A 17,731-nucleotide genomic window follows, 5' to 3' on the forward strand; every position below is an offset into this window, starting at 1 on the left:
ATTATAGACTTTTATAATAGATATAAAAGAAAACTGCTTCGATTTGTTTTGAGCAGTTATTACAGTAATTATGAATTTCCGTCAGTTAAAAAAAAGAGGGAATTTGGAAGATGGAATACGACAAGTATATATATATATATCAATTGTACACAAAGTTTGCTAAATATGTTTTATAAATATTTGATATGCATAAAACAATGGTGCTGTGTCAACAGTGTACTTGATAGCAAGTAAAGATAAAATTTGGTTTCCTAGATTCAAACTGTGTAATAATGTAACGAGGAGTCAGTGACATTAGAATCCATGTACAGCTTTATTAAAACAGAATGCAAGTCAAACAGGCAGAGTTCAATCGCGGGCTTCAAACACAACGTAGATGATGTAGAATCAAAGTCAGAGTTCAGGCTAGAGATCAGGGCAGGCGGCAAACACAGGATAATCAAATGACGAGGCAGATTGAATCAGAGTCCAGTAAACAGTCCAGGTTATACACGGGGAATCACACACGGAATAAACGCTCGGAAATGTTTTCATGGCAAGACAAGACTTCGCAATGAGAAACCTTCACCCCCCATTTTGGGCCTCTCAGGTGAAAATAACCTACCTAAATTAAAATGGTAACAGTTCGTGACAAAGTGTGCTACGCAAACAAATTAGGTATCTTTGGAAAGAAGACACTCTGGGCTTTACTATCTATCATCCAGAGTTGATAATGTTCAAAAAGATTAAAAGTTATAGACACTGACGTGCCTTGAAAAATATTTTTCCACACTGAATGTTTTTTTATTTCATATACAAATACATGAAATAAGTCCTGGAGCAATCCAGAAAAGTAATGGATCGAAAGCCACATGTCTCATGAGTTCATATTTCAAATTTGAAGAAGATACCATGAAAAATTAGATTCCTGCAATATTTTTTCTGAAACTATTTATAGTAAATATTTTTATAAAAAATATATTAAGCAGTACAACGTTTTGGTCAGAATAGGTCAGAATCTCATAATGCTCATCACAAACGTTACAGTAAATCATTAATTTACCTTAAACATCCACAAGGAAATCTCTCCCAGTACCCTTCGACTCTCTTTTCCATTCGCCATCTGTTGCTTCCAGAAGGAGACAGCTCTGCTTTAAACAAGGAGATCAAGTCTTCAGCCTTCAATGGCCTCTGTGAGGAACAAAACACTTCCTTAAAAATGCTGGGATGCATCCGGTCCAGGAGACCAAGTGTGTCTAGCTCTTCAGTAAATCTGTAAAGCATTGGAAAGAAAACGTAGGGGGGGCAATCGTGAGGGGGGGCAAATCGTGAGCCAACGCGGCCCTGACCTTCGAATAATATGTTGAGCAGTAAGAGTGGTCTTTGGAGGCAAAGAGTTCTACTTCGGCCCTGCCAAAGATCTTCCAAATCATCTGAACCGTCTGCGGATGGAGCATCCGTTACTCTGAGGGGACATTGCTCCGAGATAACATATCCGCTCCCCGGTTCAATTTGCCTGGTAAGTGTGTTGCTCTCAGCGTGCGCAGGTTGAGCTGAGCCCACTCCAGAAGGTGCTCTACCAGAATGAAGAGGCGCTTTGAGGAGAGGCCTCCTTGGTGATTTATATAGCACACCACGGACATGTTGATCAGCAACATGGCGTCCTATTAGGTCTGGCAGGAAGAACTGGCAGGCTCGACATACTGCTAACATCTCCAAACAGTTGATGTGGAAGCCTTTCTCTGCTTTTGACCGATGGCCGAAAGTCGGTTTGCCTTCGCACAGCGCCCCCCAACCTGTGTTGGAGGCATCTGTCATGACAACCTTCCTGCTGCAGACCATTCCCATGGCCACACCCTTCTCCATCCAGCGGGGGTTCTTCCAGGGTACCAAGGCTGTTACACAGGCCTGGCTCATCTTGATATGTAGGCGTCCGTGACACCTTGCATGGGGTGGAACCCGTGGTTTCAACCAGCATTGAAGGGGCCGCATGCGAAGCAGGCCCAGCTGTAGTATTGGCGATGCTGCGGCCATGAGGCCCAGCATCCTCTGAAATGCTTTGATGGGGCGAGTGGTTACACTTTTGAAGGCGGCCGCAAATTTTTGTATGGCCAGAGCGCGTTCTGGTGCGACCACTTTTCTCATCTCAGCTGAGTCTAGAACTGTTCCCAGGAACGATACCTGCTGGCTGGGGAACGGTGCGCTCTTGGCAAAATTGACCCTGAGCCCCAGGCACTCTAGGTGGCTGAGGAGAAGGGTTCTGTGCAACAGTAGCTCCACCTCTGACTGGGCCAGAATGAGCCAGTCGTCGAGGTAGTTGAGAATGCGGATTCCCATCTGTCTTAGACAAACAACGAAGAAGAGTATCCTGGATAAGAGAGTGGATACTGAGTTCGTTATCGTTGGTATTTGAGAACAGATTTATTCTCACGTGTTCTTCATACAGAATAACATTTCTAATGATTAACCACTGAATCATGTGATCTGTAGAGCACCGTCCGTTTTCTTCCACGTGCGCGAGTGTTAGTCAGAGCACGTTAAATCTCTAGATCTTTCATATTTAAAAAAAAATAGAGTGAAACATTTTTTCTACACATGAAATATGAAAGCAAATAGACATTATGACGATATATTTTCTGTATGTGTTTTGTATGCAGCTCATTTGAACTTTTTATAGCAATAAAGGATGTTTATGACTAATATTAGCAGTGTAACGTTATTAAACATACAAAGAGTTCATGTGTCTGCTTATTATAGAATAAAAAAAACTATAAATCACAATCGGGAGTCATTACAAGCACTCGATGATTGTTTAAAGTGGGAAAGCAAATACATTAATAAATTAAATACATTTTCAAGTGTAGCTTGATGCTAATTGTACTTCTAATTATATTTTAGGCTGTAGCCTATTTTTGTAAGCATTATAGATAGCTTGTATTTCTGTTGTAGAACCAAACTTTGTTTATCTTAATTTAGATGTTAAATCCATATATGCGATACATATCTGAGGAAAAACAAATTGTTGGTCAGCGCCACCTAGCGTGCAGCCGTGAATTAGCAGAAGACGAACATTCGTTTTGCGTTCGGTGTGAAAGCAACATTCACAGGTGATTCGCATCGCTTATTCGCATCGCGCTCAGTGTGGAAAGACCTTGATGCTGTATTTACCAGTGATACAAGAAGTGGAGCTAGAAGAGCTGTCAAAAAGCTTATAAATGGATAAAGCTGCACATGGAAGGAGGATTCCTATTTTGTAAAACCGAGCAAAGACGTCAATTCATCCTGCCTAACCAGTATAGACAAACTGTTCTCAAGCAACTACATGACAACATGGGCCATGTTGGCTTAGAAAGAGTTCTTAGCCTTGCCAGAGACAGGTTCTATTGGCCGTTCATTAAAAGAAACATTGAAACGTTACACGACAATGTCCATGTATAAAACAGCAAAAAGCCAGCCGTACATACAAGAGCTCCAATGGGCAGCATAACCACCAGTTCTCCCTTTGAGCTTGTATCTATTACTTACACCTGGAACACAGCAGAAGAGGGTATGAGTATAGTCTTGTAATCGTAGATCATTTTACAAGGTTTGCTTAAGTTTATGCAACCAAAAATAAGTCTGGAAAGTCGGCAGCTGAATTTTGTTTTTTTAACGACTTTATTCCTTGATTTGAATTTCCAGCCAAATTGCACCATGACCAAGGACGAGAATTTGAAAACAAACTCTTTAAGACTTTAATCACAGTATCATCCACATTGCAACCCTGTTGAAAGGTTCAATAGAACATTACAACAGATGCTGAGAACATTTGAAGTAAAGGAAAAATAAAGATGGAGGGAGACCTAACAGAAATTGTTCACACTTACAATTGTACAAGACATGATTCGACAGGTTACTCACCCTTTTACTTGCTGTATGGGTGACATCCACATCTGCCGATCGATCGCTTATTCAAGCTATTACCTAGTGAGGGAAATAAGGATCTAAGAGGATATGCAGAGAAATAGGCTGAGCGAATGACGGAGGCAAACCAGATTGATTCTTCAGCCTGGTGACCGCATACTTGTGCAAAATCTGGGAGAGAAGGGAGGCCCTGGGAAACTGAGGTAATACAGGGAAAAGACCATTTATATAGTGAAACAACAAATAGTCCAGTGTACAGCAGTGGCATTACGTCCATATAGGTTGCGAATGCTCTGCATATCCAGGCCATTTGCTAGATTGAACTTCTAGGGGGAATGAATCCTGAGCTTGAGCCAAGATTAGTTTCTCTGCTTCAACATAGTCATCAGCTTGCAGTGAAGAGTCACTGTTTGCAGCAGCCGCCCCGTGTAAGGACCTGACAGTGGCCTCAACAAGCTCTAGCCATGTGTGGAATTTATTGAGGTCCGGAAGTGAATGATTGGAGACTGTGACAGTATCGATGAATGCAATTTTCCTCAACTCACTGATCTCTGATTCGACCTCAGTGATGGGTGTGGATGGCCACCGGTCAGAAGGTTGACAGAGGAAGTCTGGTCCTGAACTCCACTGGTGGGGACCTGCTAGCTGGGTCAGTGTCAGGCCTCTTGTGATGTGGTCAGCAGGGTTGTGAGCTGAATCAATGTACCGCCATTCAGCTGAGTCTGAGAGGGTCTGGATTTCTGCTATTCGTGTCCCTACAAATACCTTGTAGCGACAGGATTCAGAGGTAAGCCAGTTCAGCACGGTTGTTGAGTCGGACCAGAGAGTGACTGTATGGAGGGTAAGAGACAGCTCAGTCTGGATCACTTTGGCTAACTGAGCTCCAGTCAGAGCTGCGCTCAGTTCCAAACGAGGTATGGAGAGGCATTTCCTGGGAGCCACTCTGGATCTGACCAAAACAAAGGCGACATGGATGTGGCCTTGATCATCAGTAGTGCACAAATAGGCCACTGAGCCGTATGCTCTTTCTGATGCGTCGCAAAATATGTGGAGTTCTCGGACGGCACTAGGGTAATCAGCACAGGCTGGGGCATAAACTCGAGGAAATTGCATCTGAAGGAGATTAGGAATATCTCTAATCCATGTTAACCACTTCTCTCTTAGCTGTAGAGGTGTTATCGGATCGTCCCAGCCCAAATTCTGCTTCCAGAGGTCTTGGATGAGAACCTTTGCCCGGGTGGTAAACGGGATGATATATCCCAGCGGGTCATACTGGCTGGCCAAGGTCTTGTACACATTTCTCATGGTAGGCTCCAGAGGCTTGGTTGATCTCAAATTATAGCCCAGGGTATCACTGAGACAGTCCCACCGTAGGCCTAGAGTGGGTTCTTGTAGGTCTGTACTGGCTTTGGTCAACCACAGTTCACTGTTAGCAGACCGGGCCTCTGCGGGAAGATGTTCGATGACAGAGGGTACATTGCAGGCCCACTGTCTTATGTCAAAGCCTCCCACAGACAGCAGTTGATAAAGCCCATTAACTACCTCCTTAGCTTCATCAGAGCTCGAAGTGCTGTGCAGGCAGTTATCAACATAGAAGGAATTCTCAACTATGTTAATCAGATTGACCTGGTCACTCTGGTGTTCTTGGGCACTGCGCTGGAGAGCGTAGGTGGCGCAACACGGGCTGCATGTAGTTCCGAACGGAAGCCCCCGCCATTCATATATCTCAGGCTCCTGGTCTCTGCACATGTTCCTCCAAAGGAACCGCAACACTGGCCTGTCTTTCGGCAACAAGCGTACCTGGTGGAACATAGCCTTTATGTCCCCACTTACAGCCACCGTGTGTTGTCGGAACCTCAGGAGCACACCTAACAGAGATGGTCCCAGCATCGGACCAGGACGTAGCTGACTGTTCAAGGACTGCCCTAGATGTTGAAAGGAACAGTTAAAGACGATCCTGTCCTTGCCATTGTGATGTATGATATGATGCAGAATGAACCAGGACTCCGAAGCATTGTGCGCTTCTGTGGTTATCTTGGCTACATATCCAGCATATTCCAACTTGCGGATTTCAGTGCAGTAGGCTTTGGCTAGCTCAGGATCTCGTGCCAATCTGCGCTCGGTACTTCGAAGACTAGGAAGAACATTCCGATTGAACATTCCCTCGCCACCAGAGGGAACTGTCACCAGAATTCTGATCTCATCTACCCGGACTCCGTTTCCCATGATCCCACAAACCTGGGCCAATCACTCCACCACACCTGTTCCTCATTATCACACACATATAAGCAGCACTCACACTCAGATCGACGCAAAGTCTTGATTTGCAGAACAGTCGACTCACATCGCGATTGACTTCATCACAGATATGCCCAACTCACAAGGCAACACCATCATCCTGACAATCGTAGATCGATTCTCCAAGGCCTGCCGGCTACTTCCACTACCCAAACTTCCCAATGCTTTTGAGACCACTGAACTGTTGTGCAATCAGGTATTCCGTTTGTATGGTCTCCCAGAGGACATCGTGTCAGACCGAGGTCCCCAATTCACCTCACGAGTTTGGTCTGCTTTCTTCAAGCACCTTAATGTAAATGTTAGTCTCACGTCAGGCTATCATCCCCAATCTAACGGGCAATCAGAACGACTAAATCAGGAGGTAATACGGTTTCTGAGATCCTACTGTCAGCAGTGCCAGACCGAGTGGAGTAGGTACCTGATGTGGGCAGAATATGCACAAAATTCCCTAGTAAAACCAGCCACTGGATTGACTCCATTTCAATGCGTTCTGGGCTTCCAGCCACCTATGTTTCCATGGTCCGGTGAACCCACCAATCTACCGTCAGTCACTGAATGGTTGCAGAACAGTGAAGCAGTCTGGGATCGTGCACACACTCACCTGCTTCGAGCAGTCAGGCGCCAGGAACTTCAGGCTAACCGTCATCGTCGTGCCGGTCCCACGTACTCAACAGGTCAGTGGGTCTGGCTATCCACAAGAGATCTGCGGTTACGACAACCCAGCAAGAAACTCAATCCCAGGTATGTGGGTCCATTCAAAATCATCAGACAAATCACCCCAGTATCATTGTGCTTAGAACTGCCTGCTAACTACCGCATTTCTCCTACCTTTCATGTCTCCCTACTGAAACCCGCTGGTGGTCCGAGAGGGGCGCCGGATGAGAGACCCAAGCCACAGATTCCCCCTCCTCTCCTGATTGACGGCGAGGAGGCCTATGAGGTGCACGAGCTGCTAGACTCATGGCGTCGAGGCAGAACTCTGCAATACCTAGTAGATTGGGAGGGCTTTGAACCGGAGGACCCTGGGTCGACGCAGGAGATATCCTGGACCCCACGCTCACTGAGGAATTCCATAGGAACCACCCGGAAAGACCAGCCCCCCGACCTCGAGGAAGACCCCTGCATCGCTTGCCTCCTCGTGTCAGGAGCCGCTCGCAGGGGGAGGGCTCTTTTACAAACGAAACTCCGGCGTTACCTTCTTCTCGCCACCAGAGGGAACTGTCACCCGAATTCTGATCTCATCTACCCGGACTCCGTTTCCCATGATCCCACATACCTGGGCCAATCACTCCACCACACCTGTTCCTCATTATCACACACATATAAGCACCACTCACACTCAGATCGACGCAAAGTCTTGATTTGCCCTGGCTATCATCACCGAGCGTTCTTTACCCGTGTTTGTTTTTCTGGTTTTGACTCTGTTGCCTATTGACCTAGTGATTGTTCTCTGCCTGCCTCGACTTGGATCTTGTATCATTGACTTTGAACTCTTGCTGCCTGCCCTGACCTTTGCTTGCCCCACTACTCTGTTTCAGCCTAGCCTCCTCCAGAACTGTTTGCCGGTATATTGACTTGTCTGTTGTTTTTCTCAATAAAGCTGCATATGGATCCTACTCTGCCTGGTGTCTCGTCACAGAATCAAGGATTGGAGAAGAGATTCTTCACAAAGATGCATTTATTAAACAGTCTTTGAGTTGTCATCTGCACCAGTAATTCTTTGGTAATGAGCTCTGTATTAATGGTCTAAAGAACAATAAAGAAATACAATTACAATCGTATTCTGAAAATCATTTACACTGGCATGATAGTCAAACAAATGCAATAAACAATGATTAGACACTCAAGTCTGCATCCATAACATTAATAGCAGCCTTAACAATGGAAATAGGCATGATATAATTGTGCAATGATATGTTATTAATGTAAACACCCTTAACGCAGTTTAGTAATACTGCCAATGTTAATGCTGATTAGCAAGTTTTCTCTCACGGCAAATTACAGCCGCTACGGCGCTCAAACTTGCCGATGGTAATCGCAGAACAATCGCGGGACATCAATAACATACAATCTACAAACATACATGTGCAGATGTACTTACATCAAGGCATAAACGCATTATACAGAACATAGAACGAGCGTGCAGAGATGAACATTCACCAAACTGTCTTCCTGCGTGTCTCACTATATCAGTCCGTGTGATCAACAACTTTGGTTCTTAGGACAGGCTTTCGTACAGTATCATAGGATGCAGATTCACTTTACAAGTTGTTTGAACATTAATGTGTGTTGGAAGTGTGTGTACACATCCATCCTATAATGAAAAAAATCCACCCCGTGTTTTTTTCTAAAATCCCTATTTTAAAATCCCCTTTCTCAAATCAGGCTGTTCTGAGGCCCCGTTTACACTAGTGCATGAAAATGATCTCCGTTTACACTACACAACCACCGAAAACGCATGTCACATGTCACGTGACCATTCATGCAGGTACAACCATAGATTTGTATAGGTAGATTCCCTATTATTTCGATGACAGACGCGTCTGCGTGCTAGGAGTGGTCGAATTGGGGATCTACCCATACATATCTGTGGCTACAATAACGAGCATGATGTTATTGTTTACATGGTCGTCAAGGATACGCAGAGAGAATGTGGGCAGCCACGCCATCGTTTTCAAAAGTCTCCGTTTTGGTCCGTTTACACTGAAACACAACCCTGGAGTTTTCAAACTAAAACAGGATCTGCAGCGTTTTCAAAAGCCTCAATTTTCGACCTTGAAAACGCCAGAGTAGTGTAAATGATAGGCAAAACCGTAGCAAAAGTTATGCGTTTTAAAATTAAAACTAGTGTAAACGGGGCCTGAGATTCCTGTCAGAATGACATAGTTTGCACAGGCCGCTCCCACGATAGTTGATTGACAAGGCCGTCTTACCGTAGACCCGCCCTGAGTGAGCTAAGAGCTGTCCGCCATAGAGTGGTGGAACTATGATGTCACTTTGAAGGCGAAAACCCAGAAGCAAGTTAGCATTTTATCACTTCCGGTTCCATCATCCCAGACTCAATGGGTTTTTTGAATGGGATTTTGGTTAAATCCCTTAAATAAGGTCCGTGTTTCACACAAGCTCAAGATACTTTCACGTTTTATTCTACGATGTAAAACACCAGTTACACCACACTCGTGATTTTTTTAAACTGTTATGTTTCTTAAAAAAGATGGTTGCTACAGGTACTGTCGGAGACATTAAACATCATCACGCTGAACAGTTTATCAATTTACAGTATTTTCCAGTTGCAGTATAATTTGTCATTCAATTAATTGTAGAATAACCAATTAATAGTTTCCCACATTTTTTATTGTTGTTCAATGTTTTTTTTGCTTGGCCCCGAAGTGCAACACGTCTTCGGAGGGAAAATGCTCGTTTTATCGCTTACTGATGCAGAGACTCGGACCGTAAGGTAAACTCATATTACGTTTATTCCATTTTAACACCACATTTACAGGCTTAGTCATGGTGAAAGTGAAACTTTAATGATGCATAGTGCTTAAAGCCACGTTAAAATTAAATGTTTACGTCCACATGAAGCTGTTAGAAAGCATATAGATTGTAGAAGCAAGGATAAAATAATCTCTTATGCCCCCTCACCTAACCAAAGGGCCAACTATGAGGGTCTGTGGACCAGTTGGAACCAGCTTCCAGAAGAGATCAGATCAAGACTCAAAACTCATCTGTTTAACTGTGCATTTGTTGAATGAGCACTGTGCTTTATGTCCGAACTGACTGCAATGAATTTTATGTATAATCATTTTCTTTAAATTTATTTTAAATCCTTTTCTATATCATTTTAAAATTCCTTGTTTTTATTATTTTTATTTCCATGTTTTTATTGATTTTAATGTCTATTTCACTTTCTTTTATGTAAAGAACTTTGAATTACCACTGTGTATGAAATGTGCTATATAAATAAACTTGCCTTGCCTAAACTTGCCTATATTAGATCAAACACAGAATCAAGTTTGCGCTGCTGCGCGTGATCACGTCAAAGATCAGACAAATACAGTGGTGGGCCGTCAGGGGAAGCAGGGCCTTCTCTGCTGGCCCTATAAAAAATTTTATTGTGTGAAAAATGTTTTTAGTTATTATTTTCATTTGTGTAATGTCCACAATAATGTCTACGATTAGTTTAGTTGAGGTTGAACTGGAATATCCTATATAAAGTCAGAGTCCAGCACTACAGATAGTGCTACCCTTTTGTTGAAAGACATCACATCTGATTTGTTACAAGTATTAGTGACAGAATCATCAGCCAATCAAATTTTGACGTTCAATGACAGCCCGCCCTCTGGTCTAGCTACGTGCCCAGTGCTACCCCCAGCGTTAGACCGCCCCTTTAGTAAGGCATTTCCAAGGTACGATCTACTAAAAACGCCTTTTTCAAGGCACTCATTATTTTGTTGGCTGTGTTTACTTTTTAATACGAGTAAAGGGGCATGGAATGACCGACCCAGGGACTTTATTTACAAGTGACAGGTGAGTACGTTATTATTTAATGAGTATTGTATCATGCACATTGTTATGGAGGTGTACGTGGTGCATTGATAATACTGTGGTGCGGTGTGTGGATGTCCGGTGGTTGTACAGTTTTGCTGCTTTGAGCGTGTCCTCATTTTAGAGTGACGTGAATGTGCAGTGACCAGTGGACTGGCAGATTACTTTTACTGACCATGTAGGGAAATTTACTCATGCGCATTTAACTCACCCTAATCTAGCCTACTGTTGAAATTGTTGATCAGACGTCATTGTTGTTGAGAGACTGTGTGTGGCATAATATGTGCATTATATGCATATAGCTGTGCTAGCTGTAACAGAGATGTGTAAGATGTGTGCATGTAGTTTACAGTTGCTTACTGAAGGCCCTGACTGAAACCCCACATTACCCCACTGGACAAATATACACGTGCATCTTGAAAAGCGGATGTTTTGGAAAGTGCTACGCCACATTTTTGTGCCATCTAGTGGTTTAGATGAAAATAATCTCAAAGACGCTTTTCTGCCAGGGCGCCTTTAGCCTGTACATATTTAAGGGATGATGCACGACTAGCTGTGCATTAAATGATTTGAATGCACTTTGCGTCAGGTGGTTCTTGACCTCCATGTTGTGGATTAAAATTGTTTTATGCACAGCTAGCTATGCATTATCCTACTTATACCACGGTCATTTGCCAGAATTGACAAGTTAAAGCTGGTAATGATATTTGCAGTGCAATATTTGACCAGAAGAGTAAAAAGGATGTGAATTTTTCATCAGTTATGGCTCGTTAGCGCTAGCATTCTGCCCAGTTCAAATCAGACACAGAGATTAAATAGTGTGGTAAAATCACATTTATTTGAATGAATTGTAGCATTTATTTGACTTTATTAAATTATCTACTGAATTATTATTTGAATTAATTGTGCGTTACCTGTGTCTGCGCATCTCTATACAAACAATGAAGCTGTGTTTAGTCACTTCAAAACACCAGCTTGTTGCTGAGGAATCTAGTATCTAGGCTATTTTATTAATAAAAGTCGCGGGGCAGCGCTGACAAGTTTCTGTGTGTGTGCAGCGCAATCTGGAATCTCCAACCTCTCTCTGTGTGTGTGTGTGTGTGTGTGTGTGTGTGTGTGTGTTTGTGTGCAAGTGATGTGTGTGTGTTTGTGTGCATCAATTAAAGCAGCACATTAATATAGAACCATGATTAAACCGACTTGGAACTACCTGTGCATTAAACGGTGCATACCTGCCAGCCAATCAGAATCAAGTATTCAGACAGACCATGGTATATATATATATATACAACGCTAAACCACAGACTGCTTTACTATTTTTACATTTATATACAGTATGAGGAAGAATAACAGCATGAAAGCTCATTTACCACCATGTCTGTCATCAACAGGAAGTTACAATGAACTAATGCCACAGCGCTTCAGAACAGCAGCAGTGTGTGATAAGATGAAGAGCATTTTAAAATTAGTCGATACAATGAATACAGCCTTTATACTATAGTCCACTACAGTTTCAGGCACCACTATACACAGCGTGTTTGAAGCTGCTGTGTTTTCTTCTAAACATTTAGCAAATGAGAACAGTTCGGTCATTCATGATGGTGATGGTGACTTATGAACGTCCTTCAAATTCTTCAGTGTTACTATTGATACTATATATGTAACTCCCCTGGGTCCGCACCGCCACAACTCGTTCTTGTTCTGAGTGAGTCTCAAACCCGGGGTCTCCGACTTGGGAGGCGGGCGCTCTAACAAGGAGGCTAAAGCCACGGCCTCTAGTGTCAGTCGCTAGAACGCCTCTTTTTGAGATCAGGGGAGTGAGGTTTACACACAACAGCTCTACGTCGGTTACATGTGCAAGTTTTGATATTATATAAAATATTAAATTTACACACACAAACACCCACAATATAGTGGTAAAGTGAGACAAATGGTTTTCATAATAATTATAGATTAAAATATATTTCTAAAAATCACTAGTCATTTTTATACGTTTATAGATTTATAGTAATACTATATACCATCTATATACTTTATAGATGGTTCTAAACTTAAGTGTCTGATGACACGTTTTAATTTTTTCACACATTAACCACAACTTTGTTTCCCGCTGGTGTTAAAAGAAGACAAGCTCTGACTACTTAAACACATCTATACAGGAACAAGGAACTATATAGTTTAATGTTAGATGGTTAAAGAGCAAAAATGTCTGATGATATTTATGACTATGCCTTCGGGACAGAGACTGAGGGAATGAAGAGAGAGAGAGCGGAGATGACAGTGACTATCTATGAGAGTATAGATCATGTGAGAGATCATGATCATGACTTCAGGACAGAGACAAAGATACACCAACCACTTCAGCGTACAGGTAATAACATTAATTTATTTGATTATATGTTCCAGTTTGCACATGTTCAGCAGTGTTAATTTTGGCAGGCATTTTTTATTTAGTCTTAGTCTTTATCTTGAGACGAAAAAGCTTAATAGTCTTAAGTCACATTTTAGTCATTTGAGTCTTTCATAGTTTTAGTCTAATTTTAGTCGACGAAAAGTCATTGCATTTTTGTCAACTTTTAGTCATTACTTTTAGTCAAACTGCAGTTACCAAAATTTATTTTGGAAGCTATTTTATATGTAGTATTCAAACAAAAATAGTCATAAATTCTTCTCTCTTTAGAATTAAGCTTAGTTATGAGAAATTTGAATCAAGGATTGAATTTGGAAAAACTGGTATTTTTCAGATACAGTAGGTTTACTTAAGTATACATTTATTTAACATCTTTTGTTGGTTAACATTTATGACAGATAATTAGGAATGCTGTCCATTTAAGACAGAAGGTATGTATGTAATAGCCTACTGACATACATTCAGTTTTCACCCACCTGTTTAAGCTCACTTAAACCATAACGGACTGTATTTCCGTGAGATACTCTACATGAGAGACATTTGGACTGCTGTGTGTGTATTTGAGCACTGAGAACTGATCGCGCGCTGTATGAGAACTGAAGAAGTGGAGAGTGCGCGAGAGAGAGCACTTCTATCAGCGCGTTTCCACCTATCGCACCTTCACTGACTTTAACTTAGTCGACAATGAATTTTGACTCCCGGGAAAAACGGGACGTCTGGTCACCCACTCCCTAACCCTTCGGGTGCTGATCTGGTTTCAGATCGCTAGTTCGCGTTTTGGTAGCCTATCAGTCCACTGCGGCTGCCATGCAAATGCACCTTATCCAATGACAGAGATGCACATTTTGAAAGACAAGACAGTTAACTTAGCCTATAGGATGTATTTTGAATGTCCGGTAGTCCTCAAATAACATTTTAGTCACATCTCGTCTTGTTAATGAAGACGCGCATAAATTTCGTCATAGTTTTTATCATCAGATATTAGTTTTAGCTCGTCAACGTCTCGTCTTAGTCACAGAAAAAAGGTTCGTTGACAAATATTTTTTGTCGTCGTCAACTAAATTAACACTGATGTTCAGTCATTTAACATCATGTCTGTGGTGTCCAGGAAGTGATTGTGTGAAGATCAGAAGCTCCAGAGCTCTATGTATTCTTCAGATGCTATTATAAGACTTTAAAGTTAAAGTTACAGACAATAACTAATTATTTGCGTATGTCACAAACTTGAGTGTTCCTCATGAATGAACACACTCAGTAAATCCATAAATCTGATATCTAGAATAAGTTACATATTTATAACTGAACTATATAGGCCTACTGACAACCTTAAACAAGCGTTGAAGCGCCCCTTACAAAACAAAAATATATGGGAATATTTTAACACAGTAGCTTTATTAACAAAACTAATCAGTTCATTTCTCTTTGTAGAGTTAATGCATGGGTTTGTATAAAGCTGAACACATATTCATAAACTTCTATTTCACTTTATTTTTTGTATAGTTAAGGTCATTGCACACTGAGTCGGAAATTTTCGTATGTTTTTTCGTATTCGTAATCCTAAAAATTCATCACGCACAGAAACCTTGCACACTGAGTCTGATGCGTATTAATTAATCCGTGGCGACAGCAGCCTACTAAATGGAGTCTGCAAGCATTGAGAATGATTTTGTTGTCCTCTCGCTTCTTAAAAAAAGGAAAAAGAAAGGAAATATTGGGTCCATCCAATCCTGAGATTCCCCCTCCTTATTAAGGAGCAGCGGGATTATCCCGGGCGATTCAAAGTTTACTTCGGGATGTCAGTGGCTCAGTTTGATGCTTTGCTTCCGATACTAGAGCCACATATTAAAAAGAAGACAACCAATTTCTGTGAACTCAGTGTGCAAGGATCTATATACAGTGCTTTGTGCTGCAAGACGAAGTGGAGGAACTTGACAATCGCCATTCTGGATTTTGGCGTTCGCTTGTACGGTGGCTCTAAACTGTCAAAACACCTCTCAATATGCTTTCCACGGATGCAAAAACCCCCGAACCTTATTTAGCTTGAAATTCCGATTTTACCAGCATATGTAAGGTATAGATGTACTGTCCAGGCCGTAATTCCTATTTGAAAAGGTTAACTTTAACAGACGAAACCAGATTGGTGGACCCGCACACGCTTTAATTTAAAGGATGGTCGATCTGACAGGATTCCTTCCGGTTGAGTGACTCACATCTAACCTGTATAGTAAAGACAAACTCACAGTGTTTATCAAGTCATGAAGATGTATTTCAATTTCAGCAGGCAACTATTTTTACAGCTACATTATTATTCCAGCCACAATTAATCACAACAATGTATATACAATCACATATGATTAAGCATATAAATTGTCAGTTTGTTGTTTTACACACATGCACACAGACATTATTTCATACACGACAGTGAGATGCATGAGAAATCTTTAGACATGTCCATAACAACAAAAGACAATACTTTATTTAACCTTTTCTGATAAGAAGTGTGTGCTGCAAACTTGAGGATTTTTGACGATCGTTTCTGTCCAGTCCGCTCGTTTTATCTCGTTTCACCACAGCTGTCGTCGGTTTTTTGTCTGGCAGTGGCAGCAGGTATGCCTTAAAATTTCAAATTGGAGCCTCTACAACATGGATTCTGGCACCCAACATCACAACAAGATGATATTTTAAGATCCTTAATATATAAGGAATATTTTTATTCCTGGTTTGAATGGGCCGCCTCCAGTTTTTGCCTCCAGCTAGCGCTGTGACGTAACTGTGATGTCGGCCCTAAAAGGGTCTATAGCACGTGAAGATCCTGCAGGTGGTAGATCATTTATAGCCTTTTCTCACAGCAGCTAGAATAATTAAATGTCATTTTGATGGCGGATTGTAATCCAGAAAGGATTATGTGTTTATGAAACATGTGAATGAAATAAAATTATATTGCAGTTTTAAATGTGCTTCTGATTATAGATAGCCTGGGATTACACAAGATTTGTATTTTAAAGTCGGCATGAAATCAAAATAGTTTTTTGATGGAATACTGTAGTGTTTATTATAATTAATGTATCCGTGCCCTTCATTATTTTTTTTAAATTCAAGTGCCCTTGTAATCTTTAATCAAAAAATGTTAACCTCCCCTCCCCCTCAAAACGACTCCTCTACTCTTCCGGTCACGAGTGATGGAGCAAGGGCGTAGCTAGTGACGTAAGGAGTAAACGCTGAGATAAACGACAGAGAAAGCTGAAGCTGATGCTTCACTTTATAGCACTGACACCAGTCATGAGGGAGTACATTACCCTTAAACACTGAAAAGATATTAGGATATTAGGACATTACTCTTAGGACACCACAAACTAATCTATTTCATGAAAATGACTAATGACTTAACCTGATGGAGGACGTGCTCAGTCAATCAGGCAGTCTCTCTCTCGCGCGCACTGTTTAGACATGTTTTGTGCCGTTGATCGTCATCGCCATCCTTTTTAAATAAATATTTTATTCATGCTTGGGTATCGGCAGTGAATCCAGTGGCGAGAAATCCCCCACCACTAACTACAAACGGGCATTTCAGATCTGCCTCCATTTTGTTAGTAACGGCCCAACTTCCAACGATCCAATCAATTCCCGAAGGATGAAATCACGCTAATACATACTATACTCATAGTAACACAATGCTGATGTTGTTAACATTAATAATTTGAGATTCACGAGTTCACACTTACATATATTTAGCACGAGTTACGTAATGCGTATTTGGCGAGTATGGTAATACGTAGTTGGCGTGCTGTCCTGGGGAAGGGCTCTGAGCTCGGGAATGGCCCAAACCCAGAGTATCCCCCAAAAAGCAATGGGTGTAGGACAGCCGCCAGACTGAGATCCCCCCCCAAAATACGCACTAGAGATCTGGCGGGAGCTAGTTACGAGGAGTGGCCAGTATTGCAGGGCTGGGGGAGCCTATGAGCTCTGAGGGAGCGTATTGGCATGCATGGTTAGGCCCCACCGGTTGCTGGTGTGAACTGCGTGGTTTAGGGCGACCGGTCGGGGAGGGCTCGAACCGAAGCTCAACGGTGTGCTCATTGCATTGGGACGGGTGAGCCCTGCCCGCCGATGGAGGAGCAGCTGGTTAACCTGTTAACCTTCACCTCCATTTGTGGCCTCGCAGGTGAAAATAACCTACCTAAATTAACCCTCTGGGCCCTGAGGGTGTTTTGGGGGCCTGGAGAACTTTCAACATGCCTTGACATTTGTGCTTTTTTCAGTTGCTTATAAAAATATAAATGGCTAAAGTCTAATAACACTGTAAACAGCACAAACAGGGCTACACTAATATGTTAGCAGCATTTATGTACATGATTGTGTTTTTGAGAAAACAACGTTTATGCATGGTTAGTGAAAAACAAAAATTTTTAAGTCACTGAAATAAGACCATAAAACACATACAGAACAATTGTTTACAAGACTATTGAGAACCAGATCTTGTAGGCTAGAATTTTTACTTCACAATTATGTGAAAATCATTCTGCTTACTCATTCACAGAAAACAATATATTGATTTACATTTTTAAAGACATGTTTTGTGATTGAAAGACAATA

The 17,731-nt window shown here is 41.9% G+C and overlaps 1 protein-coding gene across 1 annotated transcript in view; it reads right to left on the reverse strand.

Annotated features, from left to right (window-relative positions):
* LOC306866526 (NACHT, LRR and PYD domains-containing protein 12-like) overlaps nucleotides 1-17,731 on the reverse strand; it is a 422,442-nt gene that overhangs the window by 315,686 nt on the left and 89,025 nt on the right. The window lies entirely within an intron of this gene.

Source organism: Barbus barbus (assembly GCF_936440315.1).
Source record: "Barbus barbus genome assembly, chromosome: 4".
In the NCBI taxonomy this organism is placed as follows: Eukaryota; Metazoa; Chordata; class Actinopteri; order Cypriniformes; family Cyprinidae; genus Barbus; species Barbus barbus.